Below are 8264 nucleotides of genomic sequence, written 5' to 3' on the forward strand. Positions count from 1 at the left end.
TAAAAGAGGCAGAATATTATATTTCCTTAAATGGGAAATGGAGAAACGTGGGTTTTTTAGAGGTAGAAGGCAGCCCCCACCTTTTCTTAATGGACCACAGCAGATGTCAGCACTTAAGAGATAAAGAAGACAAGTATCTAGATCAGTGTTTTTCAACCAGTGTGCCACGGCACACTAGTGTGCCGTGAGACATGGTCAGGTGTGCCGCGAAGCTCAGAGAGAGAGAGAAAGCAAGAGAGAGAAAGAGCAAGAGAGAGAAAGAGAACAAGAGAGAGAGAGACAGCAAGAGAGAGAGAGAAAGAGAGGGAGGGAAGGAGAGAGAGAGAAAGACATAGAGGGAGATAGGGAGGGAGAGAGAAAGAGAGCAAAAAAGAGAGGAATTGTATCACCCCCTAGAGCAGTCCAAACTTCAACCAAACCTGGGAGCTCAGACAACTAAGATTTGCATTTCCTCTTTTGCCTATAGAGCCAGCGATGACCTCTATTTGACCCCTACATAACCCCTACATTATTACCACATAGGAATCTGGTAACAGCCAATAGAATACACGTTCTTGCACAGGAACTGGAAGCTCAACTATGAAGCCCAAAGAAGATATAAAATCCACCCATTTCTCTTTTGTCAGCTGCCCAGAACCACTAACCCATGTGGTTCTGCTTTATCAATAAATCCTCTTTCTAACCAGCCTTCATGTTTCCAAAGTCTTTCTCCCAGCTTGGGACTGAACCCGATGGCTATTTCTTCCCACAGTACCACCAGCTCAAAGTATGGTTCTTACTGGTTAAGGTCATGAAAGCCCAATAAGGTAAAAATAGAATGTTAATTTAAAAGACCCATTGGTGATTGGTGATACATTGGTGATTAATTAATAATTAATAATAATAATAATAATTTATTAGATTTGTATGCCGCCCATCTCCGAAGACTCGGGGTGGCTCACAACAATAATAAAAGACAATATAACAATGAAAACAAATCTAATATTAAAACAAAAAGATATATAAAAACCCCGCAATTAAAACCATACAACACATACATACCAAACATAAAATATAAAAGCCTGGGGGAGGTGTCTCAGTTCCCCCATGCCTGGCGATATAGGTGGGTCTTGAGTAATTTGCGAAAGACAAGGAGGGTGGGGGGCATTCTAATCTCTGGGGGGAGATGATTCCAGAGGACCGAGGCCACCACAGAGAAGGCTCTTCCCCTGGGACCTGCCAAACGACATTGTTTGGTCGACGGGACCCGGAGAAGGCCAACTCTGTGGGACCTAATCGGCCGATGGGATTTGTGCGGTAGAAGGCAGTTCCGGAGGTATTCTGATCCAGTGCCATGTAGGGCTTTAAAGGTCATTACCAACACTTTGAATTGTGACCAGAAATTGGTCAGCAGCCAGTGCAGGCCACGGAGTGTTGTAGAAACGTGGGCGAATCTGGGAAGCCCCACGATAGCTCTCGCGGCTGCATTCTGCACGATTTGAAGTTTCCGAATACTTTTCAGAGGTAGCCCCATGTAGAGAGCATTGCAGTAGTCGAACCTCGAGGTGATGAGGACATGAGCGACTGTGAGCAATGACTCCCTGTCCAAGTAGGGCCGCAACTGGTGCACCAGGCGAACCTGGGCAAATGCCCCCCTCCCCACAGCTGCAAGATGATGTTCCAATGTTAGCTGTGGATCGAGGAGGACGCCCAAGTTGCGAATCCTCTCTGAGGGGGTCAATAATTCCCCCACCAGGGTAATGGATGGACAGATGGAATTGTCCTTGGGAGGCAAAACCCACAGCCACTCCGTCTTGTCTGGGTTGAGTTTGAGCTTGTGATACAATTACTACAAATCTACTAAAGTTACCATTCATTGCCCAAAGCAGCTCATTTTCTGGAGTAGCAGCAAAAGCTTAACTTCAAAGAGCAAGAGGATCCCTTAATATGGGGAAATCACTGAAAGATACTTTGAAAACTGAAAAACAAAAAATATTTTGGGCATACCAACCCTTTGAATTGCACTCAAAAAAATGTTTATAATGAACCTTCAGACGGTAGAGCAAGTATTTATTTCTTTTATTATACTTGTCAAACAAGTATAGAACTATAGTTTGCATTAACATAACAGTATAAAGAAGTGATAAAAAGGATAATAGGACAGAAGGACAGGTAGGGTCGACACAATAGCGTCTTACACACCTCTTAGAAAAGGGGAGAGGTCAACAGTAGATAAATTAAGGTTGAAGATTTGGGGGTTGGGGAAGAGTCAGGTAGTGAATTCCAGGCATTGACCGCTCTGTTGTTGAAGTCATATTTTCTGCAGTAAAGTTTGGAGCGATTTGCATTTAGTTTGTATCTATAACGTGCTCTTGTGTTGTTGTTTTTGAAGGTGAAGTAGTCACTAACAGGAAGGATGTCATGGTGTATGATCTTATAAACAACAATTTAATCAGTCGGAGGCGACAGTTGTAAATTGTCTAACTATAGTATTTGAAGGAATAAGGTAGCTTGTTTCGAGAGGAGGAGTAAAGGACTCTTCTTATGAAGTATTTCTGGACTCTCTCAATTGTGTCAATGTCAGTTATGCAACGTGGGTTCCATTCAGGTGAGCTGTATTCGAGTATTGGTCTGACAAATGTTTTGTAAGCTCTGGTTAGCAGTTCAGTGTTTCTGGAGAAGCTATATAAGATTAGGTTTGTAACTCTTAGTGCTTCTTTGACAATTACATTGAGCTCTGGCACTTAGGTCATCAGATACGAGTACTCCAAGGTCGTTGATAGAGTGAGGGTCATCTATGAGTTCATTACTTCCACGTATGTATTTAGTATTCTGATTCTTTTTACTTTGATTCGCAAATACAGTATACCACGTTTTGAATCAATTGTGGGTTTTGATTAGTCTTCAAAGGCAACCCAGGGTAGGCTACCCAGCAGAAATCTAGGGTTTGTTTGTGATCTTTGTTTCATTCTTGTATTTTGTCACTGTGATTTAGAGCCTTTGTTGTTTGCCACACAGAATTCATCAGGACGGGAGCAGGCTATAAACATTGCGAAACCAACAAAATAAATATAAGTAGCGTGCTGAAATATTACTCTTTTGAAAGTTACCATTGGAGGCATAAATATGGCTCACTGGGGAAATTCTTGGAATTGAAATGTACACATTAAAGTTGCCAGAGCTGAGAAACACTGATCTAGAGCCTAATTAGCCATAGAGTAATACTTTTCACTTCAAACACTACACATTCTGCTGGTGCAAAAGATTATTTGAAGTACCACCTAACCAAATATCTAGGTTTGACTATTTTATAGCCAAACCTATAATGTAGAAAGTTAGCACCCACCCCTCCTACAGGAATGACATACTGTATTTTAGGAAATATTAAAAAGGCAGAATAGTATACAGTGTTCCCTCGATTTTCGTGGGTTTGAACTTCGCGAATAGCGTATACCACGGTTTTTCAAAAAATATTAATTAAAAAATACTTCGCCAAACTTTCGTCTGCCATTGCTGATTGGCCGAAATCTCGGCCAATCAGCATTTTCATCGCAAAAAAAAAAATTATTGTTAATAATTATGTTTATAAATATCAGTGTCTTATTCAATGGTGAGTACCAGTAATAATGGTGAGTAAATGGTTGTTAAGGGAAGGGGAAATGGTAATTCAGGGGTTTAAAGTGTTAAGGGAAGGCTTGTGATACTGTTCATAGCCAAAAATGGTGTATTTACTTCCGCATCTCTACTTTGCGGAAATTTGACTTTCGTGGGCGGTCTCGGAATGCATGCCCTGCGAAAATCAAGGGAACACTGTATTTCAGTGATGGCAAACCTATGGCATGGGTTCCACAGGTGGCACATGAGCTCCAATGTGCATGTGTGTGCTGGCCAGCTGGTTTTTGGGCTTCAGGAGGGTGTTTTTGGCTTCCAGAGAGCCTCCGGGGAGATGGGGAGGGTGTTTATACCCTCTCCCGATTCTAGGGAAGCCTTTGGAGCCTGAGGAGGATGAAACACGAGCTTTCTGGGCCCAACAGAGTTGGGAAACAGGCCGTTTCCAGCCTCCAGAGGGGCTCCAGGGGGGCAGGGGAATCTGTTTTCGCCCTCCGCAGGCATTGAATTATGGGTGTGGGCACTAGTGCATGTGCGATAGCGTGTGTTCACACTCTTTCAGCACCCAAGGAAAAAAAGGTTCGCCATCACTGGTATATTTCCTTAAGGAAAAACATAGGGAACTTGAAACCAAGACTTACGAAGAGAGATTGCGGGAACTGGGCATGGATAGCCTAGAGAAAAGGAGGGCCAGAGGGGACATGATAGATGTATATAGGTATTTGAGGAGTTGCCACAGAGAGGAGGGGCCACTCTATTCTCCAGAGCACCAGAGGGCCAAACGAGGAACAACGGCTGGAAGCTGACCAAGGAGAGATCCAACCTAGAAGTAAGGAAGAACTTCCTGATGGTCAGAGCAATCAACCAGTGGAACAACCTGCCTGCAGAGGTTGTGAACTCCCCAACTCTGGACACTTTCAAGAGGAGATTGGACTGCCATTTGGCTGGGGTGCTTTAGGATTCCTGCTTAGACAGGGAGTTGGATTTGATGACCTGCATGGTCCCTTTCAACTCTAACAATAAATAAATAAATAAAATAAAAATGCTCTTGGAAAGCAGCCCCAACCGGTGTTAATAGCCCTAGAACAGTGTTTCCCAACCTTGGCAACTTGAAGAGATCTGGACTTCAACTCCCAGAATTCCCCAGCCAGCATTTGCTGGCTGGGGAATTCTGGGAGTTGAAGTCCAGATCTCTTCAAGATGCCAAGGTTGGGAAAAACTGCCCTAGAAGGACTGGACCAGCCTACCTACCAGACAATTAGATTTTCAGCTCCAAGGTGATGGGATTAATAGCAATAGCCCTTAGACCAGTGTAAAAATATGTCCCAAGGCGCCAGAATAGAAGCTTTAATTCCTAATACCATGGGGAATTTGTCTTTTCCCATGGCTTTAGGCGACCCCTGTGAAACAGTCGTTCGACCCCCAAAGGGGTCTCGACCCCCAGGTTGAGAACCACTGGTGTAATGGTTAAGATGCCCAACACTGCCATAGAAAGCCAAGCGTGGGTTCTAGTTCTGCCTTAGACATGAGAAATGACTAGGACTAGGTGATTTTGGCCAATCATCAAAAGACTGAGAGTTCAAGTTCCATCTTAGGCTTGAAAGCCGGCTGGATGACTTTGAGCCAATCACCAGGATATTGAGAGTTCTAATCCCGCCTTAGGCATGTACCGTAAGTCCGTTTGGTTGACTTTGGGCCAATTGCTTTCTCTCAGCCTAATCTACCTAACAGGGTAGTTGTTATGGAGAAAAGAGGAGGAAGGAGATTAAATATGTTTGCTACTATGTATTATTTATAAAAATTATAAAGATGGGGTTTTTTAAAAAAAATAAAACAGAACAACCTCTCATAATTCTTGATCCAGTAGAGTATCATAGAAACATAGAAGATTGACAGCAGAAAAAGACCTCATGGTCCATCTAGTCTATAGCCCTTATACTATTTATTGTATTTTATCTTAGGATGGATATAAGTTTATCCCAGGCATGTTTAAATTCAGTTACTGTGGATTTACCAACCACGTCTGCTGGAAGTTTGTTCCAAGCATCTAATACTCTTCCAGTCAAATAATATTTTCTCACATTGCTTCTGATCTTTCCCCCAACTAACCTCAGATTGTGTCCCCTTGTTCTTGTGTTCACTTTCCTATTAAAAACACTTCCCTTCTTAACCTTATTTAACCCTTTAACATATTTCAATGTTTCAATCATGTGCCCCCCTTTCTCTTCTCTTCTCTTCTCTTCTCGTCTCTTCCCTTCCCTTCCCTTCTCTCAAGGGCTCTTCAGGTTTTCCACTAAAGCGCCAGTCATTTTTTGAACTGGACCAGGAGTTGAATATGAATACAGTGTTCCCTCGATTTTCGCGGGTTCGAACTTCGCGAAAAGTCTATACCACGGTTTTTCAAAAATATTAATTAAAAAATACTTCACAGGTTTTTTCTCTATACCACGGTTTTTCCCACTCGATGATGTCATATGTCATCGCGAAACTTTCATCTGCCTTTAATAAATATTTTTTTTAATAAACTTTAAGAAATAAACATGGTGAGTAATAATCTGAATGGTTGCTAGGGGAATGGGAAATTGCAATTTAGGGGTTTAAAGTGTTAAGGGAAGGCTTGTGATACTGTCCATAGCCAAAAATACCTGTAGTGTATTTACTTCCGCATCTCTACTTCGCAGAAATTCAACTTTCACGGGCGGCCTCGGAACGCATCCCCCGCGAAAAGCGAGGGAACACTAAACAGTTAGTCCTTAATAACAGTTTATTTTTGATCATTTGAAGTTACCAATGGCACTGAAAAAAAGTGACTTATGACCATTTTTCACATTTAGGACAGTTGTGACATATTTACAGTCACGTGATTAAAATTTAGACGCTTAGCAACTGACTCTTATTTATAACAGTTTGTAGCGTTCCAGACTCACACAATCACCTTTGGCAACCTTCTGACAAGCAAAGTCTATGGGGAAGCCAGATTCACTTAACCGTTCAATTCATTTCAGAATAGTAACAATTACTTTGCTTAACCATTTTGTTTTAACAAATAACCATGTAACCAAATCGTGTAACAACCGTCTTGCTTAACAAAAGAAATTCTGGTCTCAATTGTGGTCATAAATCAAAGACAGGTAGAAAGAGCTGGGCTACAAAACTCCTTAAGGTCAATAGAGGCCAACAAAGAATTTTCACTGCCTCTTTGTCGCCATCTACTGACCGTCTCAAAGTCTGCATCTGACATTTTCAAAATGTAGAGCCTATATACTACAGTTGTTCCTGTTTGTAGTCACTAAAAAGTCATATTTGCAGTAAATTTAATCCCTGGTTTCTCCCTGTCTTCTTCAAAATCTTGCCCGCATACAGCCAAAGGAACTTGGAACCTCTGGATTGGGAAATTCCAGAAAGTTCCGCCGGACAGCCTCAAGTGCACATTTTATACAGAGGTGGGTTCCTCTCGGTTTGGATCGGTTCACCCAAACCGGTAGAGGACCACTGGTAACGTCATGATGATGTAACAGAACCAGTTCGGTCAGTGCTGCTCCTTGGGCGCCACCATCTTTAAAAGAACAATTTGGCTGCTGTGCATTCACAGGAAGTCAAATCTCGTGCCGGGAGTCACACATGCCAAGAGCGCTCACACATTCACGCCGCATTCTGGGAGCGCCGGGCGATGGTGGCCCACTGCTGTGTATAAGCCTAAGTGCTATTGCTTTTGTTAAAATCAGGTGTGACTCAGTGGTGGGTTTCTACCGGTTGGGCCTGGTTTGGGTGAACTGGTAGCAGCAGTGATGGGAGGCTCCGCCCACCTGCCCTGATGACATCACAGACATTCTCTGCATGCACAGGAGGTTCTGCACATGCTCAGAACTGTTGCGTGCGCTCTTATTCCCAAACAGGTAGCAAAGATCAGTGAATCCCACCATTGGTGTGACCCACTTAACAACTGTTCTGCCGGCGTGTTTCAACCGCCCGTAATTACAGGGTAATTAGTCCAGGAAGACACACACCACACGATAAAAGGAAAACCCAAAAGTTTTTATAAACAGAAAAACAGAAACAGCTCCCTTTTTAAATGTCAAAGGGATTTTCTGGTACACACAAGGCACAGGTTAAATGCAGTCCAATTGCTCACCCAATAACTGAGAAATTGAGTCCAATTCTAAAGTCCAGAGAGTCCACACACAATCTTGAACAGCACAAAAACCACGATCTTGACGAAACAATGAATCAGATAAACTGCTATGAGGCTAAAACACCAGGCTGCACTTTTATCTGTAGCACTAATTACAGCAGCCCCACCCAACCACAGGTGGCCTCATTTTCTCTTGTAATAATCCTTCAGTTGTTGTCTCCTATGCATCACTCTACGCATGTGTGGATGTGTCATTAATTCTTGTTCAGAATCCAGGGATGATACAGATGATTGATCTCCTCCTGGGCTGTCTGCCAAACTCCCCTCTTCCCTGTCACTCACGCTTCCTTGGTCAGAGGAGGCTTCGTCGGCAGATTCCATCAGGAGCAAAACAGGCCTGCAGCATGTGGATGTTTCCCCCACATCCACCTGCACATTCCTTGGGGCAGGAGCTGGGCTAGGGCTAACCACAACAACAACCGCCTTTCTTGTGTCCATAAGTCGAGAACTACCTGCAGCAGCAGAAGGAATTTCCTGTTCGATT

The sequence above is a fragment of the Erythrolamprus reginae genome, chromosome 1 (assembly GCF_031021105.1).
Source record: "Erythrolamprus reginae isolate rEryReg1 chromosome 1, rEryReg1.hap1, whole genome shotgun sequence".
Taxonomy (NCBI): domain Eukaryota; kingdom Metazoa; phylum Chordata; class Lepidosauria; order Squamata; family Dipsadidae; genus Erythrolamprus; species Erythrolamprus reginae.